Source organism: Protopterus annectens, chromosome 8.part0 (assembly GCF_019279795.1).
Source record: "Protopterus annectens isolate FY-2018-M chromosome 8.part0, PAN1.0, whole genome shotgun sequence".
Taxonomy (NCBI): Eukaryota; Metazoa; Chordata; order Ceratodontiformes; family Protopteridae; genus Protopterus; species Protopterus annectens.
The window spans coordinates 1,806,810,233-1,806,832,123 of record NC_056741.1 but is presented as its reverse complement, the minus strand read 5'-3'; the positions used below and the strand labels follow the sequence as shown (position 1 = coordinate 1,806,832,123).

The following is a 21,891-nucleotide window of genomic DNA, read 5'->3' as shown; positions in this document are numbered from 1 at the left end:
AAGGTATACCCATCACCTAGCCTTGTATAACTGTCTGGCACAGTCGACCACCACACACCCGTGCAGAAATGCACCCATGCATGTCAGTACTGGAACACTGTGTGTTTGTGTGTGTGTGTTGTATGATGCGTATGATCACATCCACACTCACTACAACCCCCATTGGCATACTGAAGCATGCTGTCTGATGTCAGACAACTCCCCATACCCTTTGCCAATATCACCTCTGTATGACCCTTGTGGTGCATGTGATACTTGCACAGTAATGTGTTGTGGTAATCTCACTAGTGATGGGTTGTATTCCTGGCCCTGCCAACTGTGTCAATGTGTGTGCGTCCTTGTGATAATGTGGCTGTGTTGATGCTAGCACCTGTTCATGCGGACAGGCACGCGTTCTACATCTACCATATAGCTACCATATCCCTGTTGCAGATGTCACTCACCATCACATATATGTTCTGAGGGCTCCACAACATGTAATCTAAGTGGCGCATCCAATAACTGCATAGAACTGTGATAGCACTACATAGTTGTCAGGGGTTTGATACCCTGTGCTGGTAGGTGTGTGACACAAACATGCTTATGTTGTACTCTCCCACATCTCCCTGACTTGTCTTTGCCTTTGTCTGACTCTCTCACTCCCTCTCTAGTCGATATGGAGACCTATACCTGCTGTGCTTTGGCAACAGCATGTGATCAGCTGTTGGCCTCTGCACAAATTGCAGCCCTCCCCTAGCTGATTGCATGTAGAACAGCTGTGGTAACATTCCCATAGCCAGGTGCATGGAAACACACTCCAATATCTATGAACATCATGTTGGTGTTGGCCCTTTTCATCCACTGTGAGCAGGAACTAGATCTGTTGTTTGGCAAACAGCATCTCAGATGGATTGGGGATTTACCTCTAACAACATACACTGTGGAAACAAGGCAACACACAGGAGGGAGATGTGTCTGACCTGACTACAGACTATAAGTGCTGCTATACTACATTTGGAGTATTGTTGGTTTAACAGTGTATGTGTGTGTGTGTGGATATGGCTGTCCTACATGTTTTAATACCTACCATGTCAGTCTTATGTTTATGAGGAATCCCCATCTGTAGGGTCATCTGCAGACTGGGCAGTATGTTGTGCCTTTGTTTTCATGTGTTACCCATAGAGCATCTATCTGTGAACTGCAGAAGGTAGTGTGAGGATTGCAGTCTGTAGATGGTGAAAGCCGTGACAGTTACTGACCTCATATCCCTCACACGACATATGTTGCAACAAACCCTGTTACAACAGTAAATGTATGAGGTTATCACAGCAACATGTCAATATTGGCCCTGTGTATGTGCTTCCAGACACAACTCTGTCAACCTTTGTACATATGCCGTGCATTATGAGGTGCTTATGTGCTGTACACCATCATTAGTGTCATCATATCTGATAACAAGCCAGTAAGATAGACTGCTACACATGGTATGTACAGTAGGGGTTATATTAGTTGACATAACCTGAACATTCTGTGGTTGTATGTACAGTACTGATGTCTGTGTACTTATGGTGCATGCCGACAGTGTGTGTATTGTTAATATGTACCTTGGCCTGTGTGCAAACTGTGGTAGATGTCATCGTCCTAGGTCCCATCCTATCTGATGTTACATACTGCTCCACTGTATGTTACCATATTGGCTACATATTTGTAGGGCCATACACACATGTCCCATACCACAGACGGGCATCAGACCACACTGTGTAGCAGCCAAGTATATGTAGGGCTAGTATGAGAGTGGCACATATGAGGATGGTGTTGAACAGATAGTCCATATACTGTAATATTATGCTAGCTTACCATATGTGGTTGTGACTGTGTTCACATTGGTTGTGGTTATGCACTTTCACACAGGTGTATCTTAACCTATGCTGTGACGTGCCTGTAGAGCCCGCTACATATGCAGGTACATGTGCATTCCCCCATAGGAGATGTAGGCCAGTGTTGAGCCAGTCCACCTGTAGCCTGTAGCCTGTACAGTGCTTTGTTACATGCCTAGCAGCTTAGTGTACGTACCCAGTGAGATGTCATGTCCAGATACCTTCCAGATGTACCGCTGCCGGCCCTCCCTTAACAGTCATGTATGTCAGTTGGGATGCTGTACAGATGTATGTCAATATCTAGTGGGTATCTGTGCCAGCAGTTATTATGTGTCAGGACAGACAGAGGTGTGTCAATGCATAACATATGGAGGCAAATGTATACCAGTCATTGTGTGTTATACCCATCTACATGGCTGTTCACATCCATATTGTCAGGCTTGGTCCACATGTTCTGCACTAAGGGTTCTCTGTATACCTCTGGACTGTACAGAGTGTGTCAGAATGTCCACATCTATTGGTCAATATATCTGTTGCAGTCCACAGGAGTATTATGTGTATGCAGAGGTACTATACTATAATGTCCTTAGGATGTCTGCCAGTAGCCAATGGCGCACATGTGAAAAGCAGATGTGACCTCCCATACACAACATGTCTGTGAAGACAATCCCTATTACAGTAGCAATAGTCTGCTAATATACTTGCTATACATGCCTGACATCCCTTTAAACTATGAATGTGGGACTATAGGGGCTGAATTAGGGCTACACCCCATGTTCAGGACATGTGGTGAATATATATGTACATATGATTATCCAGATATCTATATAGATAATTACACATATACATATCAACATATATAGATGGGTGTGTATATGTACATAGATATGCATATACACACCCAGATATATACATATACAGAGCAGTATATGTCTACACATATACAGACAGAGATACATATGCACATATACATATACCATGCTGCCATGCCTGCCAGCAGTCCACTGCTGTTGTATCCCCCACACATATGGTGGGGCTGGGCCATATATGTGTGGGCTTCACCTACACAATACATGAGTGCCCATATGTACTCCAGAGGCCAGTGTATGTAACAGTGGTATATGGCCTTGTATTATTGAGTCTAGGAGGGGATGCACCATACATAACCTAGGCTGTTACACAATGTGGGGGTATCAAGGGCGAGCTGCCTTAAAGTATCTGGATGTACAGTATCATACATGAAGTGGGTTACTGCAGGCCTACTGCCTCCTGCCATACAGACTGTTCTATTTGCCAGTGTGCCTGTGATGGTGTCAGTTATGCCTTGTTATGTAACAGTAACATCCCATTTGGTCAAATGAAGTCTTTACCACCTAGTGATTGTGTACATAGTGTAGACAGAGGCTGATGGACTGCACAACTGCATCACTTACTGTTGATTGTATGGTATCCTGTGGCCAAGTCTGTCTTTACTATTGTATGATTTGAAGGGCTTGGCCTGGACAGCAACAGTAGTGGACCTTTCCAAACTACTGTATTAGTATAACTGCTTCACAGTTGCATTACTCTGTTAGCATGAATGTCTGTGACATGGCATATAAATCTGTTGTTGTATCTTTCGGCTTTTCCCAGTTAGGGGTTGCCACAGTGGAACTCCGGTCCGCTAATGATTGGCAGTAGATTTTTACGTACCGACTTGCCAGGCCTGACGCACAACCTTCAATGAAGGTACGCCCATTCACGCATGTCTCCACACAGAAGACGCTTTAGCCGAGAATCGAACAGGACAACGTCTTACTGTGAGGCGACAATGCTACCGCAGCACCACCACCGCATGTAATAGTACACAAATCAAGGTATTCCATTTCTGCAAACTTGTTTGTGGTGTTTATCCAATGACCTCTTTGTGGGTATATGTTGCAGGCAACGAATGTCATTTGTATGGGTGGCTCAGCCAGTGGCCAGTTGTTAGGGTGTTAACTTGTAGGCATAGTGGCTGTACCATACTGTGTGCGCCTACTACATAAGTATCTTCTTGACCAAATGGGAAAATATCCTATGTTACACCCATACATAAAGGCGGGACCTCCACTGAACTTAATAACTACAGACCCATTGCTTTACTCTCCCCCCTGGCCAAAATCCTAGAAAAATGCATCCATACCCAGATGCTAAACTATCTCCTAGACTGCAACATCCTGTCACCTACTCAGCATGGTTTCAGACCTGCCCATAGTACCACTACAGCTCTCCTCTGCTTCACAGACACAGTAAATCATCTCAAAAATGAAGGCCTGCAAGTGTCAACTCTTTTTTTGGATATGTCCAAAGCATTTGACACAGTCTCACACCAAATCCTGTTAAACAAACTAAACCAATATCATCTATCTAATTCCACTCTTACCTGGTTCCAAAGATACTTAACTGACAGGTACCAAGCTGTGAAATGGGAAAATTCTCTCTCTCCTCAGCTGCCCATAACTATAGGAGTCCCACAGGGTTCTATCTTAGGACCACTACTATTCACAGTCTTCACAAATGACCTCCACACCTCCACACAGCATGCATCTATAATTCAGTATGCAGATGACACTACCTTAATCTGTGCTGCACAAAACATTACCACCCTTCTGCAAACAACTCAACTAGCATTCTCTGATGTTGAAAACTACCTTACCAAAGCCCAACTTATCCTCAATCCAAAGAAAACTCAGCTTATGATTATAACCAGTTCTAACAAAAACACTAACAGTCAATTCACTATCTACTCCACAAATGCTACTCCAATTGCTCCAGTGGCACAGGCTAAACTATTGGCAATAACCATAGACTCCCACCTAAAATTTGATAGTCATTTGAACTTAACTATTAAAAAAGTACATGCTAAACTGGGGTCACTCTACCGTATTAAACCATTTCTTACCAACAACACAAGATCAGCCATTGCTCCCTCCCAACTTCTATCCACCCTACTCTATGCATCTCCCATTCTGACTAATCTCAACAAAACTGAACTAAGCAAAATGGAAGCTTGATATAACAGAATTGCCCGCTTTGCTGCAAATTGCTCATATAGAACTCATCACTGTATTGCTTTGAGACAGCTCCACTGGCTTGAACTGTCCAACCTCCTAACCTACAATCAGCTCTGCCTCTGTCATTCTATCTATTACCTCCTCAATAAGTGTCCTACCCTCAAAAACCCAGTACAACATCACTCAGCCAAAAGGCCTCTTAGATCATCAAGCAAACTACTACTAGAAGTCACCAACAGCTACAATAGCTTTGGAGATGCACTATATAGTAGTTCGGTGGCTAAAAATGGAACTCTGTCCCTACTAGCATTCAAAACACATCATCCAAAGCCTCCTTTAAAGACCTCATCAGGCAACATCTCAAGCAAAGTTGGCAGTGCCATGATTGCTCCCCAGGCTAGTGAAAGCGGATAACATATACATACTAAATCTAGAGCAATTGATAATAGTTTTTCAATCTTACTCACAAACACTGGCTAATCTACAATGTATGTACTGTACCTGTGTACTATGTATGTATTCTACCTACATTCCAAAGTTCAGCTGTACACCACAAATCTATTACTTACCTTTATTTTTAAAATTAATATTTTTTGATTGTTCTCTCCACTGTAACTGTTTGTGCATACCACTGTAAAACATGTCTCTTGTAATTTGTGTGTATACTGATTATGTCTAAATAACTAAATGTGTCTGTAATTTTTCTTTGTGGAGCTTTTCTCCCCGGGCCTCTGCTGAAAAAGGGCCTTTTCGGCTCAGTCAGACACCCCCCGGTTAACAAATGTAAAATAAAATAAAATAAATAAAATCTTACTTATATATATATATATATATATATATATATATATATATATATATGTATGTATATGTGTATGTACATCTATATCTGCATATATGTGTCTGTGTATATGTATCCTGGGGATGTTGACAGCTTCCACATTGCTTATGTAAGCCAGATTGTACTGCATGATATGTTATCAATACCAGCCTGACATCATACAGGTGGGATGTGGTACTGTTAACATCATGTGCCCATGTCATGTCAGGTCCTGGTTATGGGATCTGCAACACTTGATAGTGTATTGCAGGGTGGATGTGTCTGGCTGTGGAGGGGGGGGGTGTATACCAATTTGTGCAAGATGTTTATTGCTTGGGGCCTCTCAACCCCATTAACGGTGCATGTGGACATATATGTTTCTGTTAATCTACCATTGCTATCTACAGATGTATGGCCATATATATCTATATAGATACATATATATCTGCTTATATATATATAAGTATGTCTGTATATACCTACAGAGATATATATCTGTGTACATACATGTAACTTGCTGTGTATATGTAGACGTACAGGTGTAGACATATATATGTGATGATGTAGGCATTTGCATGTATGTATGTTCATATATATGTTCATATATTTTCATATATATGTATATATTTCTAAATATATATATATATATATATATATATATATATATATATATATATACATATATAAATATGTTGTATCTGTTTATATATTAATATATGTACACACACACATCTACATGTTGGTATACATTCTCTGTACTGTTGCATGACTGGGCTGGATGATATGTTTGCGAAAACATCAGAATTATGTATATCTGGCATGGCTTAGTGGTAAATCACTTTGTCTATGGTGTGCAGGTCCTGGGTTCGAGCCTTGCTGAGGCTGTTTATTTTGTTGCTGGGCAGAACATGGGCTGTTGGATACAGAGTGATTAAAGCACTTTAAAGCAGTTGTAAGCGTGTTTGCGTGGTGCTAAACACTGCTAACTTCCGGTTATAGAGTCTTACGCTGTTAGCTTCTAAATTGCTTAACGTGTGTAGGCAATGCTTAACCCCACTCAAACAGGCTTAAACCCGCTTACTGCTGCTTAAATGTGCTTACTCCCACTTACCCTCCATGCTAATTTCTTTAAAAGAAAAGAAAAAAAGGGTTGATAGGAAAGTGGTGAAGAAAGAGACACAAAGAGGGAAAGACAGTAGGGAAAAGAGCCAAGAATGTGCAGGAGGGGTGTAGGAAGGTCCATAGCTGCCCATTTCTTCTACAGCAACAGCTGTGCATATACACTGAATTTGGAGGTAGGTTTGGACACTCAAACCCCTGGGTGGGGGTGAGGACAACAATAATAAGTTCTGATGCCAATTAGACCGGATTACATGTGTCCAGTGGATACGTGTGTGAAATAGACAGCTATGTATGGGGCGAGATTTTTTTGTGGGAACAGATTGCCCTTTTTTGTTTTATTCAGTTGAGAGTGAGATGTTGGGGAGGGGTAGTAGGTATATTTGGGGAAGTAGGTTGGGTAGGTTAACAGACAAGACAAAAAAAAGATGCATACAGGGGCGGTATATGACACATGTGGGGGGGGGTAAACACCTTGGATGGGGAGGGGTGTTTGGAAGTCGCAAGACCATGAGTCCCCAAATGGAAAGAGTGGGACTGAGTCCCCACACATGGGTAGTCACCACTGCACCTTTATGGCCCTGAAGGTGGCTGTGGGCTGGGTAGGAAGGGCAGGCTCACCCTCTAACTGCACCACACAGCCTTCAAGCTGGCATAGCTCATCTTGGATCTCCTTGTCGAACTTGCTACGCACCATGGCCTGGACCTGACGGCAGGTGACAGGTACCTTTCTGCCCACACTCCCGTGGGGGCTGAGCCCCATCCCCTGCAGCCATACCACCCGAAGGTGGTGCAGGGCCAATGGAGGTGGCGGACCCAGGCTGGGCCCCAGATGTGCTCGTGCCCGGTGCCATGGCCAGCTGAAGTCGGACAGGTGGGTCCTCTGGGACCAGCCTTCCCATACGAGCCATGGTGTTGCAGTTTTAAGAAAAATATCAGTTAGTAATAGTCAACAGCATTCAGGATTAGTTATAACAGCATGCATAGGTATTCCCATTAACCAAAGACACCAGATTTACAACAATTACAGAGTGAGCAGAACACATGCATATATGGGACAACAGTGGCCATTACAACAGCATGCAGGTTTCATTCATGGCAACAGGCCACCAATATGGGAGTATTTTAACATGGCACATGCATCGAACCAAATGTGAATATTTATAAACCAATAGGACATATGTCCCAACAAAGGTTTGGAGTGTACACGTACCCATTGAGGTGTGTAATTAGGTTATTGTAGCACATATGGTGGGGGTGAGAGAGTGAGGTCAATTAACAACTAATATACCCCTATAGTTTTCACAACTTTCTTAGTCACTGCAGTGATCTGTCCCTTACACGTATTATTACACTACCCAATGTCCTTACTTTGTACAATGGTATGTTTGTAGATTAGTATATACATGGACTGTGTCATACGTATAGTCTACACCTCTTACCTGTTATAGCTGTTGAGAAAATCATTGTTAACACTACCTGACAATTTCTACATATACTCCCAGATTCCATGCCTGTAGACAAGTATATATGTGAACTGTGTTGTGCCTACAGTCTACACCTTTTACCTGTTATAGCTGTGGAGAAAATCTTTGTTAACACTACCTGACAAATTCTACACATACTCCCAGATTCCATGTTGATGTTATACACATACCTAACAATCTGTTATTGCACACACTCTGGTCATGGCTTGAAAGGATGCAGGTGTTAATGTGACATATTTGGAAAATAGGTGTCATAGACTTTGGGTGAAATGCTACAATGGCAGGTTTGTTTTCATACATTCTCTATGTACAGCTGTAACTATCAGTTATATGTCAGTAAAACTTGCCTACATTTCTTTGATCATCACACTGATTTGTCAGGGGAACAGGTTACCAGGCAGCAGATTTGGGCCATTTATCTAGACATGCTGGACAGATCAGAACAGTTGAGGCGTATGACTATGCATACAGCTTACTACCTGAACATTCTGCTACAGTCTGTACAGTTGAAGGTTATGATTATGCCTACAGCTTACTATCTGAACATTCTAGCAGATTCTGTACAGTTGCTGGGTCTAATTATGCATACAGCTTTCTAGTTGAACATTCTCACAAACTCTGTACAGTTGTGGGGTATGATTATGTATATAACTTACTACCACTCCCGGGATTCAAACCCCTGCTGTGTGTAGTAAAAATATTACAGTTGACGTCACAGTACACTGCTATCAGGGAATTAGTGTGAAGCATTCCAATGTTTTCTAAGTCTCCCTCAGTTGTACAATATGACTGACCTCTTGGGACTTCCAACATTGTTATACTAAACTTCCTACACATTTTATCTGCGTTCAACAGTGGGGGTAACACTGCTTAATACAACAGTACTATTTATAGAATGCATCACTACGGCAACATATGAAAACAAAATGTACATAAGCACTCCAGGGGTTATACTTATTCACAAGATATTACACCTTTATTTACACACAACCTATATGACAGTCTTCCTGCCATATTGTCTAGTTTATTCAGTACATCCCATACACAACATATTTTTATACTGGTACAACACTTTCTAGAACTGTTATATTTATTTGTTATGACAGTACATGCAAGATTATTACTAACCTGCCTCACGACGCAGCCTTTGCAGCCAAGCAGCATGGGCTTGCTGGTTCGCAGCATGTTCATCTGCAGCTGTCAGAGAAATACAGTGATATTTAGCCATTACCTATCCATAGTATACACAAGCTAGGCAATCATTATCTACATAGTAGAATGAGAACTTACTTAGTGCTGGGGCATTGGCCATCTGCCTTGATTCTTGGATCCACTGCTCCAAGAGATCTGCCCTCTGCCGCTTCAGGTCAGCATGGTTATGCCTGACCTGCTCACCAGTCTGGGGGATACCAGTGGCACTGGTGAGGTCACAGACAAGACTGTTCCAGGCCTGCACTTTACACTGAGAGCCCTGGTACTGGCCCTGCAGTAGTCCCTGCTCATGGTGTTTTACCAGAAGCCATACCATGAACCTGGACTCCTGTGTGCTCCAGCGCTGCACTCTAAATTGAGTGCCTTCCCCAACTCCAGCCATTCTGTCTACAGTAGGGAGCTGCAACCAGTTATGGGAAGTACTTGTGCCTGTGGGGTTTAAATGCGCCCGATTTCCTGCACTTTCCTGTGATTGGACAGTTTTGAAAAGGCTAAGCTATGGGCACATCTGCTTACCTAATGCTGGCATTGCTTAACGGGGTATACCACTGGGCAGATTGAGTTAGGCAGCCTACACATTGCTTACACCAGCTAAGCTGAGCTGTGCAATGCTTAGCATTGCTTAATATTTAATTTGCATTATATTTTCCTTTTGGCATTTATTTATTGTTCGTTACATCTTATACATGTGTCTGGTATTTGTGATTCATGTGTACGTACACTGTATGGGGTCCTGGGGACTTCAACACTTTATTATAATTAACACCTCACATCTTGCCTTACTGCAGCACTCCAGTTCACATATTTGTTATGTAGCAGGTCATACAACATCACACTGTACATAGATTCCTTTCACATGTTCAGTTTGATTTTCCTATGGTGAGGATTTGTTTGTTGAAACCTCAATCTTATGTACTGCTATGATGGCTTAGTGGTTATCTTCTGTAACTGCAGTGTACAGGGTTCTGGGTTCATGCCTTACAGAGGCTGTTTATTTTGTTGCTGGGCAGAACACTGGTCGTTGGATACAGAGTGATTAAGGCACTTTAAAGCAGTTGTACGCGGGTTTACGCAGAGCTAAACACTGCTAACTTCCAGTTACAGTTTCTTATACTGAGCTTCTAAATTGCTTAATCTGTGTAGGCAGTGCTTACCCCACTCAAACATACTTAAACATGCTTATTACTGCTTACATATGCTTACTACTGCTTATTTGTGCTTAAACCTGCTTACTAGTGCATTATTCATTATGACACTGACACTTCACATGTGCATTTCCTGCAGTCCTCCAGTTCATAAATATATGCTATTTAGTGGGTTTTGCAGCAAAAATATTAGTTATAACGTGCTCGTGGGACTCGAACCGGGAATGCCTGCTTGTTAGACAAATGCTCTCCCCAGTACACTATTGCTGTACTGCTTCGTTTGCATATATCTTACTTGTTATCCTCTTCAGCCTTTTAAGCTGCTTTAACCGTAGCTAAGCGATAGTCACACCCATGCACCTACGGTTAGCTGTATTCGGATTTAAAAAAAAAATAAAAGGGTTTCTTCATTTAATATGTACTGTTGCTGTTGTACACATGGGGGACTGTTGGTGGGGATATGCGGACACCTATGAGTGGTCTCTCTCATTTCTTACCACTTTCTGTTGTTCTACATTACAGGGGCATGTTTATTCTGAGAGCTCTGCTCTCACACACGCCCCCTGCACTCGTACATGCTCCATGTAAGCCTAGAAGCTTGGGCAGCGTGTCTTATTAATATGCATGGCGCGCTGCCATCCTGCTCCTAAATGGGTGCATCCATGCAGGACTAAGCTAGTCCTGTACATAAGTTTAGTAAATCCGGGGGTAAATGTAGAGGTAGAGAGAGAGAGAGAGAGACAAAGTACAGTTGTGTACACTTACCATAAATGTAGATGTTCGAGTGTCTTCACTGTTGCAGTCATGACTGTAGGGTTCTCCCCTGCCGGCAGGCAGTCCTCGGTCGGCCGGAATCCCAAAGTCTGGGTCCAGCGTCGGCTGTTCAGCCATGCTCCCTGATGTCAGAGTGCCAGTAGTACAAAGCTGACAGCTGACGCCACGTTCTCCAGTTTTTCTTGCCCCAGATGTCAGAAGTTCCAAAATGAGTAAGGTCCCATACCCTTTGCAAATACACCTCAGAAGAAGGGTGAAAAAAGGGACCACACAAAAGAAAAAAATAAGAGGGGACAGGAGGGAGGGAAACCCAGACTGCAACAGTGAAGACACTTGAACATCTACATTTATGGTAAGTGTACACAACTGTACTATGTTCATCGTGTTTCACTGTTGCAGTCATGACTGTAGGGTAGAATCCCAAAGCAGAAAGAAAGGGAGGTGGTCATAAAGTAGAGGAGGCGGCTATAAGACCCTGCAAGACTGCAGAAGCAAAGCCTGCCCTATACTTAGAGTAGAGAGGTAGATTGTAGTGCTTGGAAAAAGTATGCACTGAACTCCAAGTTGCAGCTTCCAAAATGTCTTTGGTAGGAACTCCCCTGAGGAAGGCAGCTGAAGTGGTGGCAGCTCTGGTAGAGTGAGTCCTTATACTCCCTGGGATTTGCTTTCCATGGTGTGAATAGCAAAATCTGATTCCATGAGCAATCCATTTAGAAATGGTCTGTTTTGAAATGGCTTTACCTTAGGAACTTGAAGCATAAGAAACAAACAATTGCTCTGATTTCCTGATATCCTTGGTTCTGTCCAGGGAAAACATAGTTGTCTGTGTACATCCAAGGAATGTAAGATCCTTTCCTCTTTATTTTGAGGAGTGGGGAAAAAAGTTGGCAAGTGAATAGTTTGATTTAAACCCACTTTGGAAACCACCTTAGGCATGAAAGTAGGATTAGTCCTTAAAGACATCCTGTCTTGATGAAAAATAATATAAGGTTCCACAGCCATAAGAGCTTGCGACTCTGAAACCCTCCTGGCAGAGGTCAGAGCTAACAGGATGGCTGTCTTCCAAGATAAAAACTTGATGTCAGATGTGGCAGCAGGCTCAAAAGGAGATAAAGTGAGCTTTTCCAAAACATAGTTGAGATCCCAAGCAGGAATGGGAGGACATCTAGGGAGCCTTAAGTTCTTAGCTCCTCTGAGAAATTGTCTCATGAGCTGGTGGGAAAAGATAGGAGGGTTTGTATTATAATGAGCAGAAATAGCAGAGGCATGTATCTTTATGGAAGAGAAAGAGAGACCCTTATGTAAGAGGTCTGTCAGGTAAAGTAAAATCTGAGGAATGTTAGAAATAAGAGGATCAGAATCCTGAGCCTGCATCCAGGAACAAAATCTTTAACATTTTCCTGCATAAGATTTTCTAGTGCTAGGACGTCTGGCTTCTAAAATGACATCCATAACCTGCTTGGGTAGGAGAGAATGAATCAAAGACCCTGGATTAACCAGGCCGCCAGGCTGAGAGTTTTGACATGGGAGTGTAGAATCTAACCCTGGTGTTGGGACAGAAGGTTCGGAGTCTCTGGTAAAACCCAGGGGGGCTCCAGACAAAGGTTTTTCAGTGTTGGGTACCAAAACTGTCGAGGCCAGTTTGGGGCCAGCAAGATTATCATCTTGGGCTTGTCCTGCTTGATCTTTAATAATACCCATGGAAGAAGAGGAAGAGGCGGAAAGGCATATCCCGAGAGGTTTCTCCAACTGAATGATAGTGCATCCACTTTCCAAGCTTGATCGTGGAAAGTCCTGGAGCAAAAAATCTGTAGTTGATGATTGAGGTGGGATGCAAAGAGGTCTATGTGAGGACATCCCCAGACTGCTGTAATCATCTTGAATATTTCGGTGTCCAGCATCCATTCGTGTGGATCTGAAAGGTTTCTGCTCAGACTGTCTGCCTGGAAGTTTTGCTTCCCTGGTAGAAACTGTGCTTGAAGGTCCAGATTGCAAGCTAGAGCTGTGTTCCAAAGATCCATGGCTAGTCTGCAAAGGGGATAGGAATGAGATCCCCCTTGCTTGTTTATGTACCACATAACTGTGGTGTTGTCTGTCCGTATCAGTAGTTGTCCTGGTTGTAGAAGATTCCTGAAGGCCAATAGAGCTTTCTGAACGGCTAACATTTCCTTTAAATTGATATGCAGGTGCTTCTGATCCTTTGTCCAAAGGACCTGCAGACAGTTGCCCTGAAAATGGGCTCCCCATGCATAATCTGAGGCATCCGTGGTTAGTATCTGAGTGGCAGGAGGCAGACAGAAGGGTTTTCCTTTGTTTAGAGTACATGCCTTGGACCACCAAAGGAATTCCTTTTGAAGACAAGGCAGGACGGAGATCAGTATGTCTAAACTGTGGCAATGCTAAGACCATACACTTTTTAGGTACCACTGTATTTTCCTCATATGTAGTCTTGCATATGGTACGAGAAGGAAGTAGGAGGCCATGTAACCCAGAGCCTGCAGGAATCTCCTTGCAGATAGCTGAGTTGAAGTTGCCAAGGTTTTGAAAGTTGAAGCCAGCTGTAATTGTTTTTCATATGTCAGAAATGCCATCTGGGTTGTTGTGTTTAGAGAAGCGCCCAGAAAAATGATCTGTTGTGAGGGTGTCAAATTTGACTTTTTTATGTTTACAGTGAATCCCAGGAACTTGAGAAGATTCTGAACAAACTCTAGATGCTGGAGTAAGACATCCTTGCTGTCTGCCTGAATAGGACAGTCATCCAGATAAGGGTAAATCTGAATTCCCTTGAGTCTGCAATAAGCTACTACTGGAGCCAGGCATTTGGTGAAGACCCTGGGCGCAGTAGACAATCCAAAGGGCAGCGCAGAGAATTGATAGTGCCTCGATCCGGCCTTGAACCTGAGGTATTTTCTACGTTCCTGTCTGATGGGAATTTGTAAATATGCCTCCTTTAAATCCAAAGTTACCATCCATGCATTTTTGGTCAGCATTGGAAGTAGCTGCTGTAGAGTAAGCATCTTAAATTTTGGTATCTCTAGAAAAGTGTTCAAGACTGACAGATCCAGAATGGGTCTCCATGAATTTTGCTTCCTGGGGACTAGAAAGAGCCTTGAGTAAAAACCTTGTCCCATTCTCTGAAAGTGGAACTAGTTCTATGGCTTTCATAGCCAAGAGAGCTTCCACCTGGTTTAAGGCCTCTAACCATTGATGTTTTGGAAGATCTGGCCATCCGCATGGCCTTGGTAGGGTATGAAAATGGAATTTGTAACCTCTTGAAACCACATCCAGAACCCACTTGTCTTGGGTTATATGAGTCCAATTTAGGTGAAAAAGAGAAAGTTTTCCTCCGAGAGGGGCTTCCAGGCAAGAAGTTCCTGCAGCCCAACAGAGGGAGTCATTGAGTCTGTTTTCTATGAGTTTACGACCTGTCTTCTCCTCCCCTAGGCGTGGAAGCAGTCCACTGTCTTGGTCTACAACAGGCTTGCGTTTGAGGCCTACCTCGGGGGCGTCTGTATCTACCCTTCTGAGGCCTGTCTGAATTGGGAAAGGACCAATTTTTTGTAGGCCAATTCCTGCTAAATCTGGGTGGCTGTACTTGTAAGAAATCTTTAACTGTTTGCATGGACTTTGCCTTGTCCTCCATCTTTTTAATCACCTCTTCAGCTTTAGATCCAAACAAAACATTATGCTGAACAGGGGCATCCAATAATTTAGCTTTTACTTGATCTGGCAAATTTTGTTCCTTTGACCATGCATGCCTTCTAATTACTGTGCCAGAGGCAGCAGCCCTACAAGAAGCCTCCAAGGCATCAAATCCACACTGTAAACAATGCTTCCCAACTTGTTCAGTGGCATGCATTAAGTCATGTAGTTCCTTATCATCTGCACAGGCGGAAATGGAAGTTAGCTTTTGCTTTAAAACAGACAGGAGAAATTGCTGGTATTTCAGCATATGAAACTGACAGTTTAAAGCCCTAATAGATAAAGTAGCAGAAGTGTACACTTTTTTGCCCCATCTTTCTAAAGATCTGGAATCCTTCTCAGTGGGAATGGAGTTTTTAGCAGAAGCGGCCTTAACGCCCTTAGGACCCTGAGAAATGGTTTCAGGGTCAGCAGTAGGGTTCTTGTATAAATACTGGTGGGAATCAGGAACCCTATAGTATCTGTCTGACTTAACAAGAACTGGAGGAAAAGAGTCAGGAGTTAAGTTAGCCTCCGAAAAAGCATCATCCACAATATCCAAAATAGGAGGAATAGCCAGGGGTCTATGTTGGGGAAAAAGAAGAAAATCCCTTAGTCTTTTCTTAGATTCCAAATACTCCTGTCCTTCCCAGTGGAAATGTTCCCTCATTTCATGCAAAGTTTCCCCAAAAGAGAAATCCTCAGGGGGAGAAGCTGAAGGAATGGATTCCTCAGCATCAGAATCCTCATAAGGAGGGAAAGAATATTCCTGGTCAGAAGAAGAAACAGAAGAAACAGAAGCCTGATCAGAGGAGTCATAATAAACTTCCTGCCTTGGCCTTTTATCTGGAGGGGGATGTGAACCCCTAATCATAGTAAGTAAGTCCTCCGCCATCTTAAGTAACTGTTTCTGAGACTTGGGAGCCGGATCCGAAGAGGCCTGGGCTGCAGTCTTTGATTTGGAAGGAGTCTTTGCCTTTGTCTTTGGCTTTGCCTTTATAAGAAGCTGAGTAGGCCTGAAAACCCCTTTGGAAGCCGGCACCTGCACAGCGGCTCCGGACCCATCCGAAGGAGCATTGTCCGAAGGTCCTGCAAGAGAAATATTCAAAGGCCTAGTTGGCTCCTCGTGGGAGTCCGTTTCGGCTATCGGTTCCGAAATGACCGACGACAGGGGCTGCAAAAGTGCCTCACTGACGACGGCCGAACCTGAAGCTGGCTCTGCTTGTGCGATATCGTCTGATTTGGACCTCGGAGGCCTGTCTTTGTCCTTGCGTCGTTTGTGAACTCCAGTAGCCGGAACCGTATCCGATGACATTTTGTAATTAAAACGCCTACCGAAGTAATGAAAAGCAAAATCGTACCTTCGTTTAATAGTACGTTGATTAAATCTAGCACAAAACCGACAACTAGTTACGTCGTGGTCAGGGCCTAAGCAAGGAATACAGTAAGAATGAAAATCCTTATGAGGTATTTGCTTCCCACATGAAATACAATTATTAACTTTTTCTGATATCGGACTGGAGCAAGAAAAAAGTTTCCCCAATGGGGTACTTAGCTTTGAGTAGGAGAAGAAAGTCTTCGGACTGAAGTTTGTTTAGAAAAAATTGTCAGGAGTCAGCCGACCGGCACTTGCGAACTGCTATCACCGCACGGCAAGAAAGACTGGAGAACATGGTGTCGGCTGTCAGCTTTGTACTCCTGGCGCTCTGACGTCAGGGAGCATGGCTGAACAGCCGACGCCACACCCAGACTTTGGGATTCTGGATGACTGAGGACTGCCTGCTGGCAGGGGAGAACCCTACAGTCATGACTACAACAGTGAAACACGATGAACATCTACAAATGATAGTAAAGTGAATGCACAGAGACTGTATGAAATGAGTTTAAGAATAAAATATCAATGATGGTAACAAGAACTACTAAACTGTAGGAAGGGATGATACAGGATAGAGAAATATATCAATTATAGTGATGAAATTTAGAAAATTATATCACTTATCTCAATCACTCAAGAGAGAGGTCAACCACGTCTTTCACTAAAAGTAATAAACAAGATCTAAGGTGACTTGGTAAGGGGCGAGCTCAAGAGCTTCTTGGTTACCCAATAGTTGAGGATAGAATGAAAACTGACATCATCAGATCTTTATGTTCTACAAGACTGATGTAAAAGAAAGATTGATATGTGTTCCTTGCAACTCAGACCAGACCATTGCTCTGGGTGGCTCACCACTGTGGTCTAGGAAGCATATGTACCGAGAATTTGGTTAGGAAGGACAGCTCAGAATGAACCAGTGTGAGAATGCAATGCAGAAGCACTTTTCTACAGTGTACTGTTAGGGCATTTTAATCTGACAAGTCTTCCTCCTGCAACTGCTTTTTCTACAGTGTACTGTTAAGGACATTTTATTCTGAAATGTCTTTCTCCTGCAACTGCTGATCTGTGAAGGTGCCTCGTGTTGTGAGTTAAGAAACCATGAAAACTACTGCCAGTGTGTGATGCATTCAATGATCTGAAGAACCTGTCAGGTTAAATATAGATTTTGAAAAGGAAGAGCTTTCTGAATTAGAGTAGCACTTTCTGTGAAAGTCCTTGCCAATGCTAAGAAATCTGAATGCCCTTAAGAATAAAATATCTAAGATGATTTCAGACATGTTAGTTTTTTCTGCTAGTTTTCTGAAATAGACTGAGAGAAAAATCCTGTGATTGACAGCTTCTCTTAAAAGGAACTAACTGAAATGAACAGCATAAACCTGGATAAACATGATGGTGACTTCATTTGAACTGGACAGTCACCAAACAGAAGTACTTGAATAGCTACAAGGAGTAAGGTAAGGCTAAATAGAATGATACTGAATTGAATGTGTCTCACCCTTACTCTAAATCTGAAATATATTTTAAGAGGTACAGGGTTATGTGGAGACATGAAATCTGTATATATAACAAGCTCATATTAAGACATTTTAAAAGAGCGACAGAAATTAAGAGAGAAAGCTCATGAAACTCTATATACAATATAGACAGGCTTAGACCTTTGAAATCAAAAATAAATTTTAGCTCCCTCAGTTTTTTTGTTAACTGCGGAAAGAAACACAAATAACTCCAGGACTTCAGTACAATATTTGATCTTTCTGTATGCCTGTTTTGTTTTAGAGGTCTGCAATTTCACAGGGAATTTCTGATATAAAGCAATGTGTAAGACAAGATATCAGACAGCTGAATTTTAAATGAAGTCCAAGAGATAACCTCCTTGCACATTGTTCAGCAATTGCATAAAGTAGACAAACAAGAGGGAAAAAAGGTGGGATGTGAAGTTAGATACTCCTACTTACTCCCTGAGGAGTTCTTCAGGAAGAAGAGCTAACAAAGACAACATATCATTCTGAAATTACCCCTAAAGTGTGATATTTCATACTAAAGCCACAAATGCTAAAAAGCTACCTTGGTGCAGGGCAGGCATAACTGCATTCACTTAGAAAATGTGCACTGCTTCCCCCAAGAATTACTGGAATATTCACTGCAGGGTGAGTGACAGACATTTTGCACCGCAATAATGATTTGACTTCTATCCCACAATAATGTTTTGACTTCTATCTTTGTGGTGCTTCATATCTTCCTGTAACTGGTCCACAAAAGCAACATGTTAATTCAAAGGCAACATTTTTATTCATTAATCACTTTATTTTAGTCATTAGTTAAAATAGAAAGCCACAGATATGTACAAATCCTCAGGAATACACTTGCTGTTGAGTCTTTCTAATAGTATCAGGAAAATTGAGACACTAACAGCACAAAAGAAATACTTATCAAACATAGCCAGGAAATATTACTTATCAGTCAAACCAGGAGTACAAGAAGAGATACGGATTTTGTCTATTGCCTATCTGAATACATTTTATTAGAAAACCAGCATATGTGTCATGCAGTTTAAGGCTGTTAAATACAAAGCAGATGACACATGTTCCTGTTTTTCGTAGTTTTTCAAAGACCCTTGACTTCTTATCCAAAGGTCACAGATTAAAGACATAGGATCTAGTCTGTTGCCTCTAGACTGCAAAGACAATAAAAAAGAACCACTGGATACACTGAAAATGGCTAGTTCTTTCATACAAGCATGTCTATTTGCCTTCTTCCTATCCAAAAAAAAATAAGTACATGTACATTGTCAATTAGCAGTAAAAAATAACTCCAAGTGAGTCAAAATAAGAGTGCTAAGTGAAGAAACTTGTTCAGGAAGACTTTGCCAAGGTCTGTTATTCCTCACTTTGAAGAATTCACAGGGCTTTCAAGCCACTATCCAAATGTTTGATTTAAGTGCAATGTCCCATGCAAGGCTAGATCACAGATTGTGGAAGGAAAAGAATAAGATTCCAGATCATCCATGTTCTCAAACAACAAAGTACTGAAGTAAAGGAGACAGCTATTAAGAGACATGGACTACAACACAAAATATGGAGGGTTGAAATGAGGGATGACCTAGTTTATGCTTTGCAGTGGGACCTCTTCCTTTGCATGATATGAAGAGGGAGTTTAAATTTAATCTTCCACAAAGTTCAGGATGTCTGCTGAGTAGAAATGCTCAGAGAAATAATCATGAATCACAAATGATCAATAAACACCTCACCTATATACTTCCTGCACAGATTTTTGCATGGAGGCTGCCCACAGCCATACTTGCATATACCAACTCCATGGTCACACATCAGTGTGGAAGGAAGAAACTTCTGAAAAGAGAGCACAGCAATCATGCCAATACAGCAATTCTGCTGTCACTTAGAAGCCTAGTTACAAAGAAAAGGAAAATTGACAAGTTGAGATCAATCAGTAAGTATATAATTGACTAGTCATCGGGGAAGTGTAGGACAACTCACTTTTTTTTACTAACAACATCAAAGTCTTAAAAGCTTTTACATATCCTGACGGAAGTGGAAAATGTCCACATTATTTATAGATCAGGAACACCTACTGAAAGGCTAGGTAGAGGCAAAAGCCAAAATAGTCATGGCAAGAGAATGAGCTCTTAGAGGGTCAGACCTATGTGCCAGAGATCTGACATTCTAGCAAAAACCGACAGCAACATGTAGTAAGCATCTGCTCATCAATGTACATGTCAGCTGACCTCTATCAAGCCTTGTATCCAGTGAGCAAGTTTTACACTGATACAACAACCTGGATTTTCATGATTCACCATAGCAGAAGCAAGGCAGAAGCACCAAACTACAGTGCACCTTGCAGTTCTCCCTGAAAATACAACTGCAAAATATACAAATATACTGTTCAGCATTATTTCTTTAGTAAAAAAAATCAGCAATGTAATCACTGTCTGTCCTATGTTCACAACTCAGCTAATTTAACATTTGCTCAATAGTATCTCAGTGATAATCTGTAATCTTTTTTGAGCAGATGAACATTTAATCTAAAACAATAATAGATGGCTGACAAATTCTTCAGTGAAATAATAACCAAGTTACAGCTGATTGGTCCAGCTCTATGTATAACAGTCTTATACTTCCTTCAGATGAGACATTAGACTGAGGCCTAATCTGCCTGCATTGGTGGTAGCTCAACAGGATGTAAAAGATCCCACAGCACTTATCCAAAAAAGTAGGGGAGGTTCCATAGTATCCTGACCAAATTTCCCCTAGTCAATATGAATACTATCATGGGTTTCCCCTGAAAAGAAGTGATAGGCCTAATCTAACTAATCTGGTCAACAAAGTACAAATAAAACAAATAAATATCTTAAGATTAACTCAGAGTTTGAAGACAGACAGAAGTTCATTCTGCATGGAAATGCATGCAAGATCATGTTACCTTTAGTTTGAGATAAAGCAAAAAGCAAAGCAATAAGCTTTATAACCCATAAAATCTAAGGTATGACTCTACTGCCTCCTGAACGCATATTACAACTATGGCCAAGTGTGGCTGACATCAGCTAAGGGTAAAAGGACAAAAGTGTTGAACCACCTACAGATCACTCTCAAAGCCATACTGTTTTGGTTAGAATCATATATAGTTACACCATCTTTCCAAAGGACAGAATCCAAAGAAATTACAACAGTCTCTAGAAAAGAAACAGGTGGAAAGACTGATTCAGGGCTATAGTGAATGCTATTTTTCAACAAACCTCTGTAGCTTCTAAGAAACACACATGTTTCTACGATTACATTTTTTTATCTCTAGCAATTGTGTATGTGTAGTGTAGCTAGCCTTCAGTAAGAACATCAAATGCATCATAGAAGTATTAATGTTATACTGTTCAAGCACAAAGTTGAGGCCTGTGGCAAAACCAAACCTGAATCTGAAAAAAAAAAAAGATTTTCCGCAGAGAAAAAGAAAGATAATTTTTTCTCTCGGAACAGAAGAAATCCCACTCCCCTGGTGAGTTAGATGCTGGAAATTGTTGCCTAGTGGACTTGGCCAGTACAGCAGCAGATCATGAAAAGAAACGTACATCTCGAGCAAGACAGGAGTACTGTGACAGCAGCAGAGAAGAAACTTGATTTGTCTGCCTGTTTTGTGAATATCGTCCAGTTTTTTACACCACGTCTTTTTTCTGTGTGAAGTAATGGGAATGAGAAGACTTAATCTGATTATGATGGTGTATCTTTTTCTCTGTTTATTTGTTCCATAGACAATGGTGTGTAAAACAACGATGAACATGATTTGTCTTCCATATTCTCCAAGGTAGTATTTTTTTTTCATATGTATGTGCATTTGTCCGTGTGCAACAATATAAATCTGATGACAAAAGACTGAAGTGATTT

The 21,891-nt window shown here is 41.8% G+C and overlaps 1 protein-coding gene across 1 annotated transcript in view; it reads right to left on the bottom strand.

Moving 5' to 3' along the window:
• The window catches only part of HYDIN (HYDIN axonemal central pair apparatus protein), a 6,673,197-nt gene that overhangs the window by 3,761,963 nt on the left and 2,889,343 nt on the right, over window positions 1–21,891 (bottom strand). The gene's annotated exons all lie outside the window — the stretch shown is intronic.